The sequence below is a fragment of the Salmo salar genome, chromosome ssa16 (genome assembly GCF_905237065.1).
Source record: "Salmo salar chromosome ssa16, Ssal_v3.1, whole genome shotgun sequence".
In the NCBI taxonomy this organism is placed as follows: Eukaryota; Metazoa; Chordata; class Actinopteri; order Salmoniformes; family Salmonidae; genus Salmo; species Salmo salar.
Window position 1 is genome coordinate 15972352 of NC_059457.1, and position 14098 is coordinate 15986449.

Below are 14098 nucleotides of genomic sequence, written 5' to 3' on the forward strand. Positions count from 1 at the left end.
ATGCACCGCGCGGCCCATTGACGAAGTTACTACGATTCCAGTGGATTTTTGCATCTCCTCAAAAGTATCTCTGGTTAAGACATAGGGAACCCCTCACTGTTCTTTTTCTAGCGATGGGAAGGTCGACTCTTTTTATTCACTGTGATCTTTTCGATTCGTTCAGTCAAAGAAACAATTATTTATACTAATTTCATTAATTTGAGTCAGTAACTATGTTTCCATCAGTGTAGGCTGCTGATTGGAGGATGGCTCATAATAAATGTCTGGAAAGGCGCAGTGGCGGTTCTAGACCATTTCAACTGGGGGGGCCAAGCTCGGGCCAGTTACATTAGACGTTATTGTTGTCATATCGTTTTGCATGTGGTACGATACTGTTGTGTTCCACCTAAAGCCATCCCTCTAGAAAATGTGTGGGTTAAATTAGTGTTCCACGTTGCCACTGTCTAATAATGGAAGTAAAAAAAGAATGATAGCAAAAATGTGTTATGTAAAAATTATTTCATACTCCACATTTAAGGGGGCCACAAGGGGGTCCAAAATGGTTGTCACAGGGGCACTGGCCCCCCCTCCCAGAACCACATGGAAACCATGTGTTTGATGTATTTGATAACATTCCACCTATTCAGCTCCAGCCATTACCCCGAGCCCACCCTCCCCAATTAAGGTGCCACCAACCTCCTGTGGTTTTCATCCCAATTTTTTATGTAAGTAAAGTCACACCATCCCCCCAAAAAATCAAAACAGCTGTGATGGAAACAGGTATTTTCGGTACAATTTTATAAATGCCGACAGATAATTTGTTCATTCGACATGGTGGGATCTTTTTGTGTTGGTAAAATTAATAATGCGAGAAATGGTGGTGGAACGCCTTTATGCGCAAATATTGATATAATAACCATCATATCAAAGTAAACTTGGAGTCACGCGATGGTATGGTGTGTGTTCCTCCCGCTATGACTTGGGAAACCATGCAGTTTATTAGGCTACAGATTAAATAAATTATGAAGTGCACAGGGGGTCTTGATGGTCCTTTCCAATAAATATTAAGGGTTTTATTTTGGTAACATGATGATTGATGTTTGACTGCCTTTTGACAAATAAAAATATGCATAATAATCTCATCATGTAGACCAGGGGTGTCAAACTCATACTATGGAGGGCCTAGTGTGTGCAGGTTTCAGTGTTTTCCCTTTCAATTAAACCCGGGTGTGGGGAGTTCCTTACTAATTAGTGACCTTAATTAATCAATCAAGTACAAGGGAGCAGTGAAAACCCGCAGATGGACTTTTGAAGTGAAGAGTTTCGATTTTTGTAGCAGAGCACCGTTAAAAGGTGTCATCTCTGATGAAGAGTATCTCCCTTCACATGTGAAGGTGGGATATGTTAGATATGCGGCGAAAGCTTTTGTGTTCAAGCCGTTGTTTTGCTGGAATTGCTAAAGGTATGGACATGTGTCAAGTGTGTGCCGAAGGAATGTTGTTGAAGAATCTGAGGATGTACAATGTTATAATTGTGATGGCAACCATATTCCCAATTCCCCAGAGTGCCTGGTTAGGATAAAAGAGTATGAAGTGGCAAGGGTCAGGGCTATATAGCAGATCTCACACACGGAGGGTCAGGGCTATACAGCAGGTCTCCTACACGGAGGGTCAGGGCTATACAGCAGGCCTCCTACACGGAGGGTCAGGGCTATACAGCAGGTCTACTACACGGCGGGTCAGGGCTATACAGCAGGTCTACTACATGGAGGGTCAGGGCTATACAGCAGGTCTACTACACGGAGGGTCAGGGCTATACAGCAGGTCTACTACACGGCGGGTCAGGGCTATACAGCAGGTCTCCTACACGGAGGGTCAGGGCTATACAGCAGGTCTACTACACGGCGGATCAGGGCTATACAGCAGGTCTCCTACACGGAGGGTCAGGGCTATACAGCAGGTCTACTACACGGCGGGTCAGGGCTATACAGCAGGTCTCCTACACGGAGGGTCAGTGCTATACAGCAGGTCTACTACACGGCGGGTCAGGGCTATACAGCAGGTCTCCTACACGGAGGGTCAGGGCTATACAGCAGTTCTACTACACGGAGGGTCAGGGCTATACAGCAGGTCTACTACATGGTGGGTCAGGGCTATACAGCAGGTCTACTACACGGAGGGTCAGGGCTATACAGCAGGTCTACTACACGGAGGGTCAGGGCTATACAGCAGGTCTACTACACGGAGGGTCAGGGATATACAGCAGGTCTCCTACACGGAGGGTCAGGGCTATACAGAAGGTCTCCTACACGGAGGGTCAGGGCAATACAGCAGGTCTACTACATGGCGGGTCAGGGCTATACAGCAGGTCTACTACACGGAGGGTCAGGGCTATACAGCAGGTCTCCTACACGGAGGGTCAGGGCTATACAGCAGGTCTACTACATGGTGGGTCAGGGCTATACAGCAGGTCTACTACACGGAGGGTCAGGGCTATACAGCAGGTCTACTACACGGCGGGTCAGGGCTATACAGCAGGTCTCCTACACAGAGGGTCAGGGCTATACAGCAGGTCTACTACACGGAGACACGTGAAATATTTGAAGGAGCTGAAGATATGGCAGTGGATGCTCCGCAGACTGTGGAGATTGAGGGCTGTTAAACAGTTGAGGGAAACTGATATGCTGATTGTGAAGAAGGTGGATTTTATGTTTATTGCGCATGTGATTAATTGTACTGCACAAAAGAAAATAAAGTCAAAGAAACTGGACATAATAGTATCAACCCAAATAATTACGTTTATTATTTGGGTTGATATACAGCCAAAACAGTAGGTGGCGGCATGCACCGATAGCATTTGTTTGCGGCCCGCCATAATATCAAAGAAGTCCCTGTACAGTAGGTGGCGGCAATACACCAATAGGTGTAGTCTGCCATAAAACTTCAAAGAAGAAGAAGAAACCTGCAGACGGCTGCGAGAAGCAGCAGGTCACAAAAGAAGGCGGTGAGGACCGCCGAGTTCGGGCCTCGTCCCGAGGATGAAAAGGTTGGTTCTGGCCCAGTGGGGGTTGAGGTTTGTGGAGAGAATGGATCCTTGCGTTTTGGCTGATCCATATGTGGTGTCAGGTTGGGGGACTGTTTAGTTGGTGAGAGTAACTCAGAGTGGATTAGTGATGATTTGTGTTTATTCAGTCCAGAGGGAGTGGGCGCTCCGGATCACGCGATTAGAGACAAGAAATGTGACTTGCTTTGCTCTCTGGAGCAGAGTGTCGTTGAAAGGAGTGATAAAGGGGGATGCATTAAGTGTTGAGGAGGATTAGTTGAAATTGAAGATTCCCAGTACCTGTTATGCCTGCCGTTTGGTGCAATGCAGATCCGGTGTCGAGTCTGGGGAAATGGAGAAGCCATTGTCTGTCCTGCTAAGTTTTGATGTAGTCTTGACAAGGTCAAGTTAGGAAGTGTAAGTCATTTAAGGCAAATCATTTAAGAACACATTTATTTACAATGACGGTCTAGGAACAGTGGGTTCAAGGGCAGAATGACATATTTTTACCTTGTCAACTCAGGGATTTGATCTAGCAACCTTTCGGTTATTGGCCCAACACTCTAACCACTAGGCTAGCTGTTATCCTTTGAGAGCTTTTGTTCTGAAAATACTACGGTGTTTCAGGTGTCAAGTTTATGGGCATGTTGCAGCAGTGTGTAGGAGGGAGATTCCTAGATGTGAGAAGTGTGCAGGAGGGAATGAGTCGAAGGAATGTGTAGTATCGGTGGAGAAAGTTGTGTGTGTGTGTGTGTGTGTGTTAGCTATGGGGTTGCCTATGGGGATGGAGATTGGAGGTGTCCTTTGAGAGAGAGGCAGGTTTAGGTTGCCAGGGTTAGAGTAGTACGGAAAGTGGTGTATGCCGAAGCAGTGAAGTGAAGGGTAGAGGAAGATGGGTACAGGGTGAGGGATACTGAGAGGATTCCTATGGATAGGCAGAGACCAAGAGAGAGTAATTGGAAGAATATGTGCTTCAGTAAGGTGGGCTTTTCAGCATTTATAGCCATGGTTGTCAATTGTACTGCAGAAATGGATCATAAGTCACATAAAATAGAGGTTGTGGTGGCAGCGGCAGAGAAGTACTTGGGATTGCGAGGATTTATTGCAGAGCAGTTGTAGGAGGTGTTGATTAGTAGTGTTCTGTCCTCACAGACCATTGGTCTGGAGTAGAATTAGATAGGGTTAAATAGTGGACTAGTGTATTTTTTTTGGAGAGAGTTAACTGTTGGCGGGGAAATTTTATTTTTCCACAATTTTGTATTACTGTATCAAGAATTTAATGTACGTAGGCTGTGAATGACCTCACACACCAGTACAGTAGGTGGTGGTGTACGCACCCAAAAGTTGGATGCGATCCGCCAACCAAATCCTAAAGACGAAGAAATCCATAGACACTCGGCCAAAGATGTTTTATAACTAAACCAAGATAGACCACAGCATGTCATTTCAAATGCGAACAAATGAGTCATAGTGGGCAAAACAAGCAAGGAGGTCGGCAGAGCCAAGCACGAGCTAGCGAGATCCTATTGGTGCGTTCTAGCAACATTTGCATATTTCCGTTAGGGATCGCCTACTCCGAAGTGTGCGTGTACAATAACTCAATTTGCCTTTGCAATCCTTCTAAACAATTACATGTTTTAAAACTTTGGTAAAGGGTAAAGTCTACAAAACTTAGTCTACTCTGTTCGTAACAGATTGTAGTTTTGGGAACAGAAAGCTGATTTGAGGTCAAATGTTTAATTGATAAGACAATTAGTAGAATGTCGGCCACAATCCATCTTGTTCCATCTTCTCCCACTGCCGGCCATTTCAAATCAAAATGTATTTTGTCAAAAGCGCCAAATATAACAGACCTTACTGTGAAATGCTTACTTACAAGCCCTTCACCAACAATGCAGTTTTAAGAAAAATAAGAGTTAAGAAAATATTGAGTAAAAAAATGTAAAAGAGTAACAATAAAATATCAATAACTAGGCTATATACAGGGGGTACCGAGTCAATGTGTGGGGGTACAGGTTAGTCAGGGTAATTGAGGTAATATGTACATGTAGGTAGGGTTAAAGTGACTATGCACAGATAATAAACAGCAAGTAGCAGCAGCATAAAAACAGGGGGGGGGGGGGTCAATGCAAATAGCCCGGGTAGCCATTTGATTAGCTGTTCAGCAGTCTTATGGCTTGGAGGGAAGAAAAACTTGGCGGTCTGGTACCGCTTGTCGTGCGGTAGCAGAGAGAACAGTCTATAACTAGGGTGACTGGAGTCTTTGTCAATTTTTAGGGCCTTCCTCTGACACCGCCTGGTATAGAGGTCCTGGGTGGCAGGAAGTTTGGCCCTAGTGATATACTGGCCCGTATGCTCTACCCTCTGTAGTGCCTTGTGGTCAGAGGCAGAGCAGTTGCCATAGCAGGCGGTGATGCATTCAGTCAGGTTGCACTCGATGGTACAGCTGTAGAACTTTTTAAGGATCTGAGGACCCATGCCAAATCTTTTCAGACTCCTTTATGACTGTGTTGGTGTGTTTGGACCATAGTAGGTCCTTAGTGATGTGGACACCAATGAACTTTAAGCTCTCGACTCGCTCCACTGCAGCCCCGTCGCCATGAATGGGTGGCGTGCTCGGCCCTTTTCCTGTAGTCCACAATCAGCTCTTTTGTCTTGCTTACGTTGAGGGAGAGATTGTTGTCCTGGCACCACACTGTCAGGTCTCTGACCTTCTCCCTATAGGCTATCTCATCGTTGTGATCAGGCCTACCACCGTTGTGATGTCAGCAAACTTAATGATGGTGTTGGAGTCGTGCTTGGCCACGCAGTCATGGGTGAACAGGGAGTACAGGAGGGGATTAAGCATGCACCCCTGAGGGGCCCCCGTGTTGAGGGTCAGCGTGGCAGATGTGTTGTTCCCTACTTTTACTACCTGGGGGTGGCCATTCAGGAAGTCCAGGATCCAGTTGTAGAGGGAGGTGTTTAGTCCCAGGGTCCTTAGCTTAGTGAGGAGCTTTGAGGGCACTATGGTGTTCAACGCTGAGCTGTAGTCAATGAACAGCATTCTCACGTAGGTGTTCCTTTTATCCAGGTGTGAAAGAGAAGTGTGGAGTGCAATAGAGATTGCGCCATCTGTGGATCTGTTGGGGCGGTATGTGAATTGGAGTGGGTCTAGTGTTTCTGGGATGATGGTGTTGATGTGAGCCATGACCAGCCTTTCAAAGTACTTCATGACTACAGATGTGTGTGTTATGGGTCGGAAGTCATTTAGGCAGGTTACCTTGGTGTTCTTGGCACAAGGACTATGATGGTCTGCTTGAAACATGTAGGTATTACAGACTTGGTCAGGGACAGGTTGAAAATGTCAGTGAAGACACTTTCCAGTTGGACAGCGCATGCTCTGAGTACACGTCCGTCTGGCCCTATGGCCTTGTGAATGTTGAGCTGTTTAAATGTCTTACATCGGCTACTGAGAGCGGGATCATGCAGTCGTCCGGAACAGCTGGTGCTCTCATGCATGCTTCAGTGTTGCTTGCCTCATACTGCGCATAGAAGTCATTTAGCTCATCTGGTAAGCTTGTGTCACTGGGAAGCTCGTGGCTGGGCTTCTCTTTGTAGTCCGTAATAGTTTGCAAGCCCTGCCACATCCGATGAGTGTCAGTGCCAGTGTAGTAGAATTCAATCTTAGTCCTGTATTGACGATTTGCCTGTTTGATGGTTCGTCAGAGGGCATATCATAGCGGGATTTCTTAAGTGTCTGGGTTAGAGTACCACTCTTTGAAAGCGGCAGCTCTACCCTTGCTCAGTGCGGATGTTTCCTGTAATCCATGGCTTCTGGTTGGGGTATGTATGTATGGTCACTGTGGGGACGACGTCGATGCACTTATTGATGAAGCCGGTGACTGATGTGGTATACTCCTCAATACTATTGGATGAAACCCGGAACATATTCCAGTCTGTGCTAGCAAAATAGTCCTGTAGTTTAGCATCTGCATCATCTGACCACTTCATTATTGAGCGACTCATTGGTACTTCCTGTTTTAGTTTTATACATATGGTGAAATATCTGTCTCATTGATCTGTGACTTGGCCCTTTGTGGAATAAGTTTGACATTTGATGTACACACTGTATCTGCAAGCTGTTGTCTAGAGCGCACTTGCCAAGACGAGTAGGCACATTTACTATTTAACACTGTTTTTGTGACAAAATTATGAGTAGAGTTGAAAATGCGATGGAAACACATTGAACTTTAGATTTGTATTCAATACATAAAAACTTAAGCGAAAAAGTACATTTTGTGTGCACGACATCATCACCCACTGACTTTTATCTGAAACAAGTCTGTTTGGTGGAAACACACCACTGGTGGATATATTCACATTTTATTTATGCAGATATAGTATATTGCATGAAGATCTATCGCCAATTGGATGGAAACTAGCTACTAATATAATTTCTGATTGCTCGGCATACAAATACAATTATTGATTCAAACCTTTGAAATGAGGTCTAATTGTGGCCGCAACCGGATTGCATGACTGCTGCGAGGGAGATTTACCCAATAGCAGAGCCCCGCCTGTTTTGAGCTCCACCTGTTAAGCTAAGGCAGCTCCAAAATGCAGGTATTTCAACCTAGCTCAGTGCTTTCTGTGGTGGTGGGGCAGCCAGCGGAAAATACGGAGCTTAGGGGTAGGTAATGTTCTCTAATTGCACCGTGATTGGCACAGTGTTCTGTCACTTATGGGAACAGTATGTCACCGCAAAATCTACAGGGAGAGCTCGAAAATTCAAGCCCCTTGGGTACTGCCATAGAGTTACATTAAAAGTGCCCATCCATGAAGGATTAAGGTCATTGGCCACATATAAAATGACATCAAATCACATTATCTACCGTAGCTTTGATTGGACTGATCCTGTCAATATCATACTTTCAAAATCTTAGCTAGCCTGTTAGGGCTAGGGGGCAGTATTGACACGGCTGGATAAAAAAACATACCCGATTTAATCTGGTTACCACTCCTACCCAGTAACTAGAATATGCATATACTTATTACATATGGATAGAAAACACCCTAAATTTTCTAAAACTGTTTGAATGGTGTCTGTGAGTATAACATAACTCATTTGGCAGGCAAAACCCTGAGACGTTTTCTGACAGGAAGTGGATACCTGATGTGTTGTATTACCTTTAAACCTATCCCATTGAAAAACACAGGGGCTGAGGAATATTTTGGCACTTCCTATTGCTTCCACTAGATGTCACCAGCCTTTACAAAGTGTTTTGAGTCTTCTGGAGGGAGATCTGACCGAACAAGAGCCATGGAACGATGATGGCCCATTAGACACCTGGCGCGCGAGTTCATGTTGGGTACCCTCGTTCCAATACGTTATAAAAGAGTATGCATTCGTCCACCTTGAATATTATTCATGTTCTGGTTAAAAAAGGCCCTAATGATTTATGCTATACAACGTTTGACATGTTTGAACGAACGTAAATATATTTTTTCCCCTCGTTCATGACGAGAAGTCCGGCTGGCTTAGATCATGTGCTAACAAGACGGAGATTTTTGGACATAAATGATGAGCTTTTTTGAACAAAACTACATTCGTTATGGACCTGTGATACCTGGAAGTGACATCTGATGAAGAGAATCAAAGGTAATGGATTATTTACATAGTATTTTCGATTTTAGATCTCCCCAACATGACGTCTAGTCTGTATCGCAACGCGTATTTTTCTGGGCGCAGTGCTCAGATTATTGCAAAGTGTGATTTCCCAGTAAGGTTATTTTTAAATCTGGCAAGTTGATTGCGTTCAAGAGATGTAAATCTATAATTCTTTAAATGACAATATAATATTTTACCAATGTTTTCTAATTTTAATTATTTAATTTGTGACGCTGACTTGACTGCCGGTTATTGGAGGGAAACGATTTCCTCAACATCAATGCCATAGTAAAACGCTGTTTTTGGATATAAATATGAACTTGATAGAACTAAAAATGCATGCATTGTCTAACATAATGTCCTAGGAGTGTCATCTGATGGAGATTGTAAAAGGTTAGTGCATCATTTTAGCTGGTTTTATGGTTTTGGTGACCCTGTCTTTGAATTGACAAAACATTACACACAACTCTTGTAAATGTACTGTCCTAACATACTCTAAATTTATGCTTTCGCCGTAAAACCTTTTTGAAATCGTAAAACGTGGTTAGATTAAGGAGATGTTTATCTTTCAAAGGGTGTAAAATAGTTGTATGTTTGAAAAATTTGAATTTTGACATTTATTTGGATTCAAATTTGCCGCTCTTGAAATGCACCTGCTGTTGATGGAGTGCACCACGGGTGGCACGCTAGCGTCCCACCTAGCCCATAGAGGCTAGCAAGCTAGACAAAGCAATCGCTAGCCTGATATTCAGTGGAGTGGGTATGTGGTCCATGTTTGGGTTTAAGGGTCTCTTTTCCAAGCTTAAAGCTACAAACATTCACATGCAACACCATGGGCCAGAAAATATTGAATACTTTGGCCATGCTGTCAATCCAGCATGACTTCTGCTGCGTTCAAAACAACTGGAAACTCGGAACTGGGAAATCTCAGACTTCAGTGAGTTCAAGACAATTGGGAACTCTGGGGGGAAAAAACAAGCTCCGACTGGGAAAATACGTTTTGAACGGTTATCCAACTCGGAATTCCAAGTCAGGAACTTAGGCCTCTTTCTAGAGCTCCAACCTGAAGATCACTGACATCATGACTCAACCTTGTTTTCTTCTGAGTTCCCAGTTGTCTTGAAAGCACCATAAATCCAGAAAATGCCAGACTTTGATGGCAACATTTGCCCACAAGAAGGACCGCCACCTTCCTGTTCAAGTGAGAACAACAAGGTGAGTCCAAAAATGTCTTGTATGCTGCTGCATAAATTATGTAATATGCCAGGGAGATATGTATACTGTAGCTAAGAAAGTAATACTAAGTGTATGTTGTGTAGTAGGCTGTTAGTAGCCCATGTGCCTCACCCTAATAATTTGGTCCCTTTCCCCCTCATAACTTAACCTATTGTTCTGACTTGGTGGTGCACATGTAGCCTAAAGCCTGTTTAAGAGAAATGCAATCATTGAATGTAAGAGCTTTCATTGTCTGCTTATATGCCCCCTTTATTTATCCTACGGTTCTGACTTGGTATACAGGGAGAATACTGTAAGAACGGCCCATGTTCTGAATTCTGTCACTGTACATTTCAAAAGTGCTGAACAAATAGTTATATTGACTACGTTTGTCCTAGATCCATCATTAATGTCTTAATCGAAATTACGAATTGCCTCTTATCCGCTCGTCGTCCCCTTATGCCATAGTTGGCACATCTGAATTGTCAGTAGAAACCACATTTGTTTAAGCAAGTCAGCGATATCAGCTATGTTTTTTAAAGGCAGAAAATGAGGCTTTATTAACTGTTTCACTGCCAGACAAGGCTCTGCTGATAGCCAGGTGTAGCAGTGGTAAGGATTCACTCCATGGTGCTGAAAAGAAAGCTCTGCTGCTGGGACAGCTTTATGGAGGCCCTAACAGTATGTGGGCACCGTTTGTCACCATTATAGTGCAATTCATGTATTGTTTAGTGTTGTGTTTGCGTAGTGGTTTTGCTGGCATGCATCTAAAAACATTTTTTTTTTTTGCCCCACCAATATTTATATGTTAAAATCGCCACTGCCAATAGCAATAGGCTATAATTTGCAAACTGCAGCAGCCACCCAAACGATTTGTCCTCAAGTTCCAGTGTTAAGCAGAGGCACGCTGTATGTTTTGGTTCTACAAAGCTGTCCATTGATATCATTAAATATTCAATTAATTGCATTCATTCTTGCACCATGTGATCATTTATCAGCTCTAAACGTGTCTTTTCCTTCTATGCTGCACGCACATGAGACAGTTGGTGTCGTTGCGGCTAACAACAACTAAAATGAATGCGTCACTCGGAAAAATGAATCATGACTCTCGAGTTGGTAAACAGAGTCGTTCCAAAGAACGACTCGTTCACGAACTGCACATCACTAATCTTTTCAAAAGGTCGACATGTCCCAAAACGAGTTAAAGTACCGGTTCGGTTAAAGATGCTGTCCTTAGGTGTGGGGCTTTGTCCCCGTACTTGCAGGCGACCAATGTAGCTGTGAATAGACCACTCCAAGCTCTGGTCCCGGGAGCCATGAAGGGAGATTCACTGCTGAAATCCAGCTCAAAGACAGCGCTACTATTCCAGTTTATGTCAGTGGTCAGGTCGCAAAATCGCATTTAGCTAGCTAGTTGCTGATTTTGGGCTTACTTTACTTGAGCATTGTAGAGTATTTTTTTTTTACCCGCCTCAATGTCAGTGACATGATCTATCTATGACTCATTTTTGGTTTGGGATTTGGTTGATTTAAGTCTCAAGCAGATTGTTTGGTACTTTACTCCTTGGCTTTAGTTTGTTATGGTTGTCTGGTCAACTTCATGTTTTGTGATCAAGAATGGCGCACTTGATCAGACAGACAAGGTCATTGCATCAATGCTACGTAATACATTTATTTGTATTTATTTATTTATTTTATTTATTTAACCTTTATTTAACTAGGCAAGTCAGTTAAGAACACATTCTTATTTACAATGGCAGCTACTAAAAGTCCTCCTGCGGAGACGGGACTAAAAATATATTAAATAAAAATATAGGACAAAACACACATCACGACAAGTGAGACAAAACAACACTACATAAAGAGAGACCTAAGACAACAACATAGCATGGCAGCAACACATGATAACAACATGGTAGATTCTGCAGTCAAACTTTTTTCATAATGTAATCCAACATTTTTACCGGATACGTGTGCAACAAAAGTTAAACATTCACCTTTTGCTACTATTTCTGTAATTCTATTTGATGCATAAGTTGGATTTATAACAACTTCCACTGAAAAGGTTACAAAAACACATTTACTTGAAGAACAGTGCAGAATATGCAAACAGTCATTCTTGTTCTTCAAGTAAACGTTTGTAACATTTTCAGTGGAAAATGTTATAAATCCAATTAATGCATCAAATTGTATGAGTAGAATTTACAGAAATGGTAGCAAAAGGATTGTTTAAAGTAGTCATTGCGCATAGTTTCACTTCGCAATCATTGGTTTTTGTTTGGCGTACATTTTAAAGTGAAACATCTGAGTCTTTTACTGTGGAATTGCCCATAAAGAACCTGTCTAATAACTTGAACCATTTTCTTCAATTGTGAACATAATGTTGTTGCTATTTGACATATTATATGTCTCATATGCAGCCCCTGGTGGAATTCACATGGCCCACACCAGTGGAGGCTGGTGGGAGGAGCTATTGTAATGGCTGGAATGGAATAAATGGAACTGAGTCAAACATGTGGTTTCCAAATCTTTGTTGTGTTTTATACCGTTCCATTAATTCTATTCCAGCCATTACAATGAGCCTGTCCTCCTATAGCTCCTCCCACCAGCCCACACCGACCTCAAGGTCCCAGTCTTCTCAGATTACCTTCATCTTGAGTTACTGGATCCCAAGAAGTCCTCCCAGGAGAGCAGTGAGTCCAGGAAAACACCGGAGACTACTACTGCTGCTCCTGCCACAGCTCCCACTATGATGCCTCAGGGAGAATTAGGAAGGGGCCCGTGCGCCTCAACCTGGAGGTGTCCTATTACGAGTTCCCGGACGACGACACAGTTGTTGTGGGATAGACGTTGGAGCTCCATTCCCTTCCTCTCTAGTACACTATGTATACAGAAGTATGTGGACACCTCTTCAAATTAGTGGATTTGGCTATTTCAGCCACCCCCGTTGCTGACAGGTATATAAAATCTAGCACACAGCCATGCAATCTCCATAGACAAACATTGGCAGTGGATTGGCCTTACTGAAGAGCTCAGTGACTTTCAACATGGAACCGTCTTAGGATGCCTCCTTTCCAACAAGTCAGTCAAATTTCTGCCCTGCTAGAGCTGCCCCGGTCAACTATAAGTGCTGTTATTGTAAAGTGGAAATGTCTAGGAGCAGCAATGGCTCAGATGCGAAGTGGTAGGCCACACAGGCTCGCAGAACGGGACCACCGAGTGCTGAAGCATGAAAACATTGTCTATCCTCAGTTGCAACACTCACTACCGAGTTCCAAACTGCCTCTGGAAGCAACGTCAGCACAAGAACTGATCGTCGGGAGCTTCATGAATTGGGTTTCCATGGCCGTGCAGCCACACACAAGCCTAAGAACACCATGTGCAATGCCAGCTCCATATTAATGCCCATGATTTTGGAATGAGATGTTCGGTGAGCAGGTGTCATACTTTTATGTAGTGTATGTTTTTAAAGATGGGTCTGGCTGAGAACTCTTAGGTGAAAAAGAAAGGTTACTCTACTTTTTTATTTGCCAAAAGCAATTTGTGGGCAAGAAAGTTATTTGAAAACGTATAAGTCCATTATAGTTTTGACATACTTTCTATATAGTTTGATGTTTAAGAATGGCCTGGAGTGTTTCTTTCCCCCAAAATAATCCCCCCCCAACACACAAAAAGTATGTGTTATACTGTACACTGAACAACAATATAAATGCAACATGTAAAGTGCTGGTCCCATGTTTCATGAGCTGAAATAAAAGATCCCTGAAATGTTTCATATGCTTAAAACCTTATTTCTCAAATTTTGTGCAAAATTTGTTTACATCCCTGTTAGTGAGCACAATAAAAGGCCACTCTAAAAAGTGTCAAGTTTTGAGGGAGCGTGCAACTGCCAGGCTGACTGCAGGAATGTCTGGCCTCACAACCGCAGACCGCATGTATGGCGTCATGTGGGCGAGCAGTTTACTGATGTCAACGTTGTAAACAGAGTGCCCCATAGTGGCGGTGGGGTTATTGTATTGCCAGGCGTAAGCTACAGACAACGAACACAATTGCATTTTATCAATGGCAATTTGAATGCACCGTGACGAGATCCTAAGGACAATTGTGAGGCCCATTTCTTTTAAGGTATCTGTGAGCAACAGATGCATATCTGTATTCCCAGTCATGTGTCCTGTGTGGCTCAGGTGGTAGAGCATGGGGCTCGCAACGCCA